Below are 10,816 nucleotides of genomic sequence, written 5' to 3' on the forward strand. Positions count from 1 at the left end.
AGCCCTATTGACACCCCTCCCAGCCCTATTGACACCCCTCCCAACCCTATTGACACCCCTCCCAGCCCTATTGACACCCCTCCCAACCCTATTGACACCCCTCCCAGCCCCACTGACACCCCTCCCAGCCCTATTGACACCCCTCCCAGCCCTACTGACACCCCTCCCAGCCCTATTGACACCCCTCCCAGCCCTATTGACACCCCTCCCAGCCCTACTGACACCCCTCCCAGCCCTATTGACACCCCTCCCAGCCCTATTGACACCCATCCCAGCCCTATTGACACACCTCCCAGCCCTATTGACACCCTTCACAGCCCTACTGACACCCCGCCCAGCCCTATTGACACCCCTCCCAGCCCTATTGACACCCCTCCCAGCCCTACTGACACCCCTCCCAGCCCTATTGACACACCTCCCAGCCCTACTGACACCCCTCCCAGCCCTACTGACACCCCTCCCAGCCCTATTGACACCCCTCCCAGCCCTACTGACACCCCTCCCAGCCCTATTGACACCCCTCCCAGCCCTATTGACACCCCTCCCAGCCCTACTGACACCCCTCCCAACCCTATTGACACCCCTCCCAGCCCTATTGACACCCCTCCCAACCCTATTGACACCCCTCCCAACCCTATTGACACCCCTCCCAGCCCTATTGACACCCCTCCCAGCCCTACTGACACCCCTCCCAGCCCTACTGACACCCCTCCCAACCCTATTGACACCCCTCCCAGCCCTATTGACACCCCTCCCAGCCCTATTGACACCCCTCCCAACCCTATTGACACCCCTCCCAGCCCTATTGACACCCCTCCCAGCCCTACTGACACCCCTCCCAGCCCTACTGACACCCCTCCCAGCCCTATTGACACCCCTCCCAGCCCTATTGACACCCCTCCCAGCCCTATTGACACCCCTCCCAGCCCCACCGACACCCCTCCCAGCCCTATTGACACCCCTCCCAGCCCTACTGACACCCCTCCCAGCCCTACTGACACCCCTCCCAGCCCCACTGACACCCCTCCCAGCCCTATTGACACCCCTCCCAGCCCTATTGACACCCCTCCCAGCCCTATTGACACCCCTCCCAGCCCTACTGACACCCCTCCCAGCCCCACTGACACCCCTCCCAGCCCTACTGACACCCCTCCCAGCCCTATTGACACCTCTCCCAGCCCTACTGACACCCGTCCCAGCCCCACCGACACCCCTCCCAGCCCTACCGACACCCCTCCCAGCCCTACTGACACCCCTCCCAGCCCTACTGACGCCCCTCCCAGTCCTATTGACACCCCTCCCAGCCCTACTGACACCCCTCCCAGCCCCACCGACACCCCTCCCAGCCCTATTGACACCCCTTCCAGCCCTATTGACACCCCTCCCAGCCCTACTGACACCCCTCCCAGCCCTACTGACACCCCTCCCAGCCCTACTGACACCCCTCCCAGCCCTACTGACACCCCTCCCAGCCCTACTGACACCCCTCCCAGCCCCACTGACACCCCTCCCAGCCCTATTGACACCCCTCCCAGCCCTATTGACACCCCTCCCAGCCCTATTGACACCCCTCCCAGCCCTACTGACACCCCTCCCAGCCACATTGACACCCCTCCCAGCCCTATTGACACCCCTCCCAGCCCTATTGACACCCCTCCCAGCCCTACTGACACCCCGCCCAGCCCTATTGACACCCCTCCCAGCCCTATTGACACCCCTCCCAGCCCTACTGACACCCCTCCCAGCCCTATTGACACCCCTCCCAGCCCTATTGACACCCCTCCCAGCCCTACTGACACCCCTCCCAGCCCTATTGCCACCCCTCCCAGCCCTATTGACACCCCTCCCAGCCCTATTGACACCCCTCCCAGCCCTATTGACACCCCTCCCAGCCCTACTGACACCCCTCCCAGCCCCACTGACACCCCTCCCAGCCCTATTGACACCCCTCCCAGCCCTACTGACACCCCTCCCAGCCCCACCGACACCCCTCCCAGCCCTATTGACACCCCTTCCAGCCCTATTGACACCCTTCCCAACCCTATTGACACCCCTCCCAGCCCTATTGACACCCCTCCCAGCCCTATTGACACCCCTCCCAGCCCTACTGACACCCCTCCCAGCCCTACTGACACCCCTCCCAGCCCTATTGACACCCCTCCCAGCCCTATTGACACCCCTCCCAGCCCTATTGACACCCCTCCCAACCCTATTGACACCCCTCCCAGCCCTATTGACACCCCTCCCAGCCCTACTGACACCCCTCCCAGCCCTATTGACACCCCTCCCAGCCCTACTGACACCCCTCCCAGCCCTATTGACACCCCTCCCAGCCCTACTGACACCCCTCCCAGCCCCACCGACACCCCTCCCAGCCCTATTGACACCCCTCCCAGCCCTATTGACACCCCTCCCAGCCCTACTGACACCCCTCCCAGCCCTACTGACACCCCTCCCAGCCCTATTGACACCCCTCCCAGCCCTACTGACACCCCTCCCAGCCCCACTGACACGCCTCCCAGCCCCACTGACACCCCTCCCAGCCCCACTGACACCCCTCCCAGCCCCACTGACACCCCTCCCAGCCCTATTGACACCCCTCCCAGCCCTATTGACACCCCTCCCAGCCCTATTGACACCCCTCCCATCCCTACTGACACCCCTCCCAGCCCTATTGACACCCCTCCCAGCCCTATTGACACCCCTCCCAGCCCTACTGACACCCCTCCCAGCCCTACTGACACCCCTCCCAGCCCTACTGACACCCCTCCCAGCCCCACTGACACCCCTCCCAGCCCTATTGACACCCCTCCCAGCCCTATTGACACCCCTCCCAGCCCTATTGACACCCCTCCCAGCCCTATTGACACCCCTCCCAGCCCTATTGACACCCCTCCCAGCCCTATTGACACCCCTCCCAGCCCTACTGACACCCCTCCCAGCCCTATTGACACCCCTCCCAGCCCTATTGACACCCATCCCAGCCCTATTGACACACCTCCCAGCCCTATTGACACCCCTCACAGCCCTACTGACACCCCTCCCAGCCCTATTGCCACCCCTCCCAGCCCTATTGACACCCCTCCCAGCCCCACTGACACCCCTCCCAGCCCTACTGACACCCCTCCCAGCCCTATTGACACCCCTCCCAGCCCTATTGACACCCCTCCCAGCCCTATTGACACCCCTCCCAGCCCTATTGACACCCCTCCCAGCCCTATTGACACCCCTCCCAGCCCTATTGACACCCCTCCCAACCCTATTGACACCCCTCCCAGCCCTATTGACACCCCTCCCAACCCTATTGACACCCCTCCCAGCCCCACTGACACCCCTCCCAGCCCTATTGACACCCCTCCCAGCCCTACTGACACCCCTCCCAGCCCTATTGACACCCCTCCCAGCCCTATTGACACCCCTCCCAGCCCTACTGACACCCCTCCCAGCCCTATTGACACCCCTCCCAGCCCTATTGACACCCATCCCAGCCCTATTGACACACCTCCCAGCCCTATTGACACCCTTCACAGCCCTACTGACACCCCGCCCAGCCCTATTGACACCCCTCCCAGCCCTATTGACACCCCTCCCAGCCCTACTGACACCCCTCCCAGCCCTATTGACACACCTCCCAGCCCTACTGACACCCCTCCCAGCCCTACTGACACCCCTCCCAGCCCTATTGACACCCCTCCCAGCCCTACTGACACCCCTCCCAGCCCTATTGACACCCCTCCCAGCCCTATTGACACCCCTCCCAGCCCTACTGACACCCCTCCCAACCCTATTGACACCCCTCCCAGCCCTATTGACACCCCTCCCAACCCTATTGACACCCCTCCCAACCCTATTGACACCCCTCCCAGCCCTATTGACACCCCTCCCAGCCCTACTGACACCCCTCCCAGCCCTACTGACACCCCTCCCAACCCTATTGACACCCCTCCCAGCCCTATTGACACCCCTCCCAGCCCTATTGACACCCCTCCCAACCCTATTGACACCCCTCCCAGCCCTATTGACACCCCTCCCAGCCCTACTGACACCCCTCCCAGCCCTACTGACACCCCTCCCAGCCCTATTGACACCCCTCCCAGCCCTATTGACACCCCTCCCAGCCCTATTGACACCCCTCCCAGCCCCACCGACACCCCTCCCAGCCCTATTGACACCCCTCCCAGCCCTACTGACACCCCTCCCAGCCCTACTGACACCCCTCCCAGCCCCACTGACACCCCTCCCAGCCCTATTGACACCCCTCCCAGCCCTATTGACACCCCTCCCAGCCCTATTGACACCCCTCCCAGCCCTACTGACACCCCTCCCAGCCCCACTGACACCCCTCCCAGCCCTACTGACACCCCTCCCAGCCCTATTGACACCTCTCCCAGCCCTACTGACACCCGTCCCAGCCCCACCGACACCCCTCCCAGCCCTACCGACACCCCTCCCAGCCCTACTGACACCCCTCCCAGCCCTACTGACGCCCCTCCCAGTCCTATTGACACCCCTCCCAGCCCTACTGACACCCCTCCCAGCCCCACCGACACCCCTCCCAGCCCTATTGACACCCCTTCCAGCCCTATTGACACCCCTCCCAGCCCTACTGACACCCCTCCCAGCCCTACTGACACCCCTCCCAGCCCTACTGACACCCCTCCCAGCCCTACTGACACCCCTCCCAGCCCTACTGACACCCCTCCCAGCCCCACTGACACCCCTCCCAGCCCTATTGACACCCCTCCCAGCCCTATTGACACCCCTCCCAGCCCTATTGACACCCCTCCCAGCCCTACTGACACCCCTCCCAGCCACATTGACACCCCTCCCAGCCCTATTGACACCCCTCCCAGCCCTATTGACACCCCTCCCAGCCCTACTGACACCCCGCCCAGCCCTATTGACACCCCTCCCAGCCCTATTGACACCCCTCCCAGCCCTACTGACACCCCTCCCAGCCCTATTGACACCCCTCCCAGCCCTATTGACACCCCTCCCAGCCCTACTGACACCCCTCCCAGCCCTATTGCCACCCCTCCCAGCCCTATTGACACCCCTCCCAGCCCTATTGACACCCCTCCCAGCCCTATTGACACCCCTCCCAGCCCTACTGACACCCCTCCCAGCCCCACTGACACCCCTCCCAGCCCTATTGACACCCCTCCCAGCCCTACTGACACCCCTCCCAGCCCCACCGACACCCCTCCCAGCCCTATTGACACCCCTTCCAGCCCTATTGACACCCTTCCCAACCCTATTGACACCCCTCCCAGCCCTATTGACACCCCTCCCAGCCCTATTGACACCCCTCCCAGCCCTACTGACACCCCTCCCAGCCCTACTGACACCCCTCCCAGCCCTATTGACACCCCTCCCAGCCCTATTGACACCCCTCCCAGCCCTATTGACACCCCTCCCAACCCTATTGACACCCCTCCCAGCCCTATTGACACCCCTCCCAGCCCTACTGACACCCCTCCCAGCCCTATTGACACCCCTCCCAGCCCTACTGACACCCCTCCCAGCCCTATTGACACCCCTCCCAGCCCTACTGACACCCCTCCCAGCCCCACCGACACCCCTCCCAGCCCTATTGACACCCCTCCCAGCCCTATTGACACCCCTCCCAGCCCTACTGACACCCCTCCCAGCCCTACTGACACCCCTCCCAGCCCTATTGACACCCCTCCCAGCCCTACTGACACCCCTCCCAGCCCCACTGACACGCCTCCCAGCCCCACTGACACCCCTCCCAGCCCCACTGACACCCCTCCCAGCCCCACTGACACCCCTCCCAGCCCTATTGACACCCCTCCCAGCCCTATTGACACCCCTCCCAGCCCTATTGACACCCCTCCCATCCCTACTGACACCCCTCCCAGCCCTATTGACACCCCTCCCAGCCCTATTGACACCCCTCCCAGCCCTACTGACACCCCTCCCAGCCCTACTGACACCCCTCCCAGCCCTATTGACACCCCTCCCAGCCCTACTGACACCCCTCCCAGCCCTACTGACACCGCTCCCAGCCCTATTGACACCCCTCCCAGCCCTATTGACACCCCTCCCAGCCCTACTGACACCCCTCCCAGCCCTATTGACACCCCTCCCAGCCCTACTGACACCCCTCCCAGCCCTACTGACACCCATCCCAGCCCATACTGACACCCCCTGTGCCTTAAGGCTTAGACACACCAATAGTGGTTTCCGGGTTGAGAGTACTTGGCACCTCTGAACAGAGTGCCGGCCTTAACTTGCAAACCGATTTCACATGTAGAATCGTGTGACAATGTAGGCAGTCAAATGTCCACCAGCGGGTGGTCCCTAAAACACAAACGGTAGATCAACATGTTCCATTGGTTCTGGGTCCATTCCCCAAGTCAGATCCCCCACTGGGTCCATGTTGTAGATATTATGTGATATGGTAGTTGGAGTCTAACTATAGATGCAGGCTAACTACAGATGCAGGCTAACTATAGATGCAGGCTAACTACAGATGCAGGCTAACTACAGATGCAGGCTAACTACAGATGCAGGCTAACTACAGATGCAGGCTAACTACAGATGCAGGCTAACTACAGATGCAGGCTAACTACAAATGCAGGCTAACTACAGATGCTGGCTAACTACAGATGCAGGCTAACCACAGATGCAGGCTAACTATAGATGCAGGCTAACTACAGATGCAGGCTAACTATAGATGTAGGCTAACTACAGATGCAGGCTAACTACAGATGCAGGTTTGCAGTAGGTGTACTGTAGTAGTAGTAGACACTGGCACGTCTCAAATCATACCCTATCCCCTACATTGTGCACTACTTTTGAACAGAGGGTAGTGCACAGGGAGTGAGCTGGTTTTGTAAGGAGTATGGTCACATCCAAAATGGCACCCTATTCCCTATAAAATGGCACCCTATTCCCTATGAAATGGCACCCTATTCCCTATGAAATGGCACCCTATTCCCTATGAAATGGCACCCTATTCCCTATGAAGTGGCACCCTATTCCCTATGAAATGGCACCCTATTCCCTATGAAGTGCACTTGTTACACTAGCCGTAGAGCCCTGCTCAGAATCTGTAAGTGGCTCTGGATGAGAGCTTCCGCTAACAGACCCATAGTCGTCATGACAACGCTGTTCCAGAGCCAGCACACTCTCTTCAGGTGCCTTTCTTCTTTTCTACCGCAAAACAAACATATCAAACAACCAATCTGTGGCCAGAAGCAACGTTTTTTAACAATACCAAACCTGCCCATCAACTAGATTCCTGTACATAATACTGTAAGGTTTTAGAAGACTTCTTTAGAGGTGGATGTGTTGTTCTACGGTCCTGCAAGGAGCACTAGTGATCTGGCTGTTGTCTGGCTGCCGCATTACATCAACCAATCGTTACCTGCTATGTCATAGACTGAGAAGTCGGGCATCAGATTGCTATATAACATGATGTGGTTTAGCTGATATGTTAAACACCTATCCAGGCGTTGTGAGATTTGGTCATGTGGTCAGTCTGAATGTCACGTTCGTTTAAAGACGGGTCGGACCAAGGCGCAGCGTGATATGCGTACATGTTTATTTACGATAAACACACGACAAAACAACAAAGGTAACGGAACGTGAAGTCCGAAAGGTACAACACAACAAACCTTACACGGAACGAGAACCCACAACTAGACAGTGCCAAAAGGCTGCCTAAGTATGATTCCCAATCAGAGACAACGAGCGACAGCTGCCTCTGATTGGGAACCACACCGGCCAACATAGAAATACAAATCTAGAATATTCACACCCTGACCAAACTAGCTAGAGTTCTGTAGGCCAGGGTGTGACACTGAAACATGGCCATTATGACCGCTAGCCCAAGCCAGGTCACTAAACTCCTCCCTGTGAAGGAGAACAAAGTATTTTTGTAATGTATCTTATTCCCTAAAGACCTGTTACAGTCCCGCTGTATGTGATTGTGTGTTAATGTATTTTATTTTATTTTAATGTCTGATGTAATTTGGGTTCTGATGGTTTTCCGAGCCGCTCAGAAAGATAGATGTTCTGTTCAACTAATAAACTTTTAAAAGTTTTACCCAGTTCTTCCTGTCTCGCTACTTCCTTTGCGTTCCTTTCGAAACTGTTTTACCAGAATGCAACTCTACATCATCAGAAGTCAAACACAAACACACAGTCTTGTATAACTAACCTTGTGGGGGGACACAATTCAGTCCCATTCAAAATCCTATTTTCCCTAACCCTAAACCTTAACCTAACCTCAACCCGAAACCCTAGCTCCTAACCCTAAAACTAACCCTAGCTCCTAACCCTAAAACTAACCCTAGCTCCTAACCCTAAAACTAACCCTAGCTCCTAACCCTAAAACTAACCCTAGCTCCTAACCCTAAAACTAACCCTAGCTCCTAACCCTAAAACTAACCCTAACTCCTAACCCTAAAACTAACCCTAGCTCCTAACCCTAACACTAAATGTAACGTTGTCCTTAAACTGCCTAGAAATAGCATTTGACCTTGTGGGGACTAACAAAATGTCCCCAGTTGGTCAAATGTGTGTTTGTTTACTATTCTTGTGGGGACATCTGGTATATTTAAACACATCCACCATATCAATCAGTTCTCATGATAGTCAGGCATTACTATTAGTAATCTGGGTAGAAGAAGCCTTCTGTGATCGACCATACTGTAGAGAGACTACGGTTAGAGCAGCTGACGGTTAGAGCATTCAGTCAGCAGGGTTAGCGGGTTAGGAGGACCAGTCAGTCAGCAGGGTTAGCGGGTTAGGAGGACCAGTCAGTCAGCAGGGTTAGCGGGTTAGGAGGACCAGTCAGTCAGCAGGGTTAGCGGGTTAGGAGGACCAGTCAGTCAGCAGGGTTAGCGGGTTAGGAGGACCAGTCAGTCAGCAGGGTTAGCGGGTTAGGAGGACCAGTCAGTCAGCAGGGTTAGCGGGTTAGGAGGACCAGTCAGTCAGCAGGGTTAGCGGGTTAGGAGGACCAGTCAGTCAGCAGGGTTAGCGGGTTAGGAGGACCAGTCAGTCAGCAGGGTTAGCGGGTTAGGAGGACCAGTCAGTAAGCAGGATTACTGTGTTACGACCAATCAGTCAGACGGTCAGTAGGGTTAGTGTTTTAGGACCAGTCAGTCAGTAGGGTTAGTGTGTTAGGACAAGTCAGTCAGCAGGGTTAGTGTGTTAGGAGGACCAGTCAGTCAGCAGGGTTAGTGTGTTAGGACCAGTCAGTCAGTAGGGTTAGTGTGTTAGGACCAGTCAGTCAGCAGGGTTAGTGTGTTAGGAGGACCAGTCAGTCAGTCAGCAGGGTTAGTGTGTTAGGACCAGTCAGTCAGCAGGGTTAGTGTGTTAGGACCAGTCAGTCAGCAGGGTTAGTGTGTTAGGAGGACCAGTCAGTCAGCAGGGTTAGTGTGTTAGGACCAGTCAGTCAGTAGGGTTAGTGTGTTAGGAGGACCAGTCAGTCAGTAGGGTTAGTGTGTTAGGAGGACCAGTCAGTCAGCAGGGTTAGTGTGTTAGGAGGACCAGTCAGTCAGCAGGGTTAGTGTGTTAGAACCAGTCAGTCAGCAGGGTTAGTGTGTTTGGACCAGTCAGTCAGCAGGGTTAGTGTGTTAGGAGGACCAGTCAGTCAGTAGGGTTAGTGTGTTAGGACCAGTCAGTCAGTAGGGTTAGTGTGTTAGGACCAGTCAGTCAGTAGGGTTAGTGTGTTAGGAGGACCAGTCAGTCAGCAGGGTTAGTGTATTAGGAGGACCAGTCAGTCAGTAGGGTTAGTGTTTTAGGACCAGTCAGTCAGTAGGGTTAGTGTGTTAGGAGGACCAGTCAGTCAGCAGGGTTAGTGTGTTAGGACCAGTCAGTCAGCAGGGTTAGTGTGTTAGGAGGACCAGTCAGTCAGCAGGGTTAGTGTGTTAGGAGGACCAGTCAGTCAGTAGGGTTAGTGTATTAGGAGGACCAGTCAGTCAGTAGGGTTAGTGTTTTAGGACCAGTCAGTCAGTAGGGTTAGTGTGTTAGGACCAGTCAGTCAGTAGGGTTAGTGTGTTAGGAGGACCAGTCAGTCAGTAGGGTTAGTGTGTTAGGACCAGTCAGTCAGCAGGGTTAGTGTGTTAGGAGGACCAGTCAGTCAGTAGGGTTAGTGTGTTAGGAGGACCAGTCAGTCAGTCAGTAGGGTTAGTGTGTTAGGAGGACCAGTCAGTCAGCAGGGTTAGTGTGTTAGGACCAGTCAGTCAGCAGGGTTAGTGTGTTAGGAGGACCAGTCAGTCAGCAGGGTTAGTGTGTTAGGAGGACCAGTCAGTCAGCAGGGTTAGTGTGTTAGGAGGACCAGTCAGTCAGCAGGGTTAGTGTGTTAGGAGGACCAGTCAGTCAGCAGGGTTAGTGTGTTAGGAGGACCAGTCAGTCAGTCAGTAGGGTTAGTGTGTTAGGACCAGTCAGTCAGCAGGGTTAGTGTGATAGGACCAGTCAGTCAGCAGGGTTAGTGTGTTAGGAGGACCAGTCAGTCAGCAGGGTTAGTGTGTTAGGAGGACCAGTCAGTCAGCAGGGTTAGTGTGTTAGGAGGACCAGTCAGTCAGTCAGTAGGGTTAGTGTGTTAGGACCAGTCAGTCAGCAGGGTTAGTGTGTTAGGAGGACCAGTCAGTCAGCAGGGTTAGTGTGTTAGGAGGACCAGTCAGTCAGCAGGGTTAGTGTGTTAGGACCAGTCAGTCAGCAGGGTTAGTGTGTTAGGAGGACCAGTCAGTCAGCAGGGTTAGTGTGTTAGGAGGACCAGTCAGTCAGCAGGGTTAGTGTGTTAGGAGGACCAGTCAGTCAGTCAGTAGGGTTAGTGTGTTAG

Source organism: Coregonus lavaretus (assembly GCF_964263955.1).
Source record: "Coregonus lavaretus genome assembly, contig: HAP1_SCAFFOLD_491, whole genome shotgun sequence".
NCBI classification, from domain to species: Eukaryota; Metazoa; Chordata; class Actinopteri; order Salmoniformes; family Salmonidae; genus Coregonus; species Coregonus lavaretus.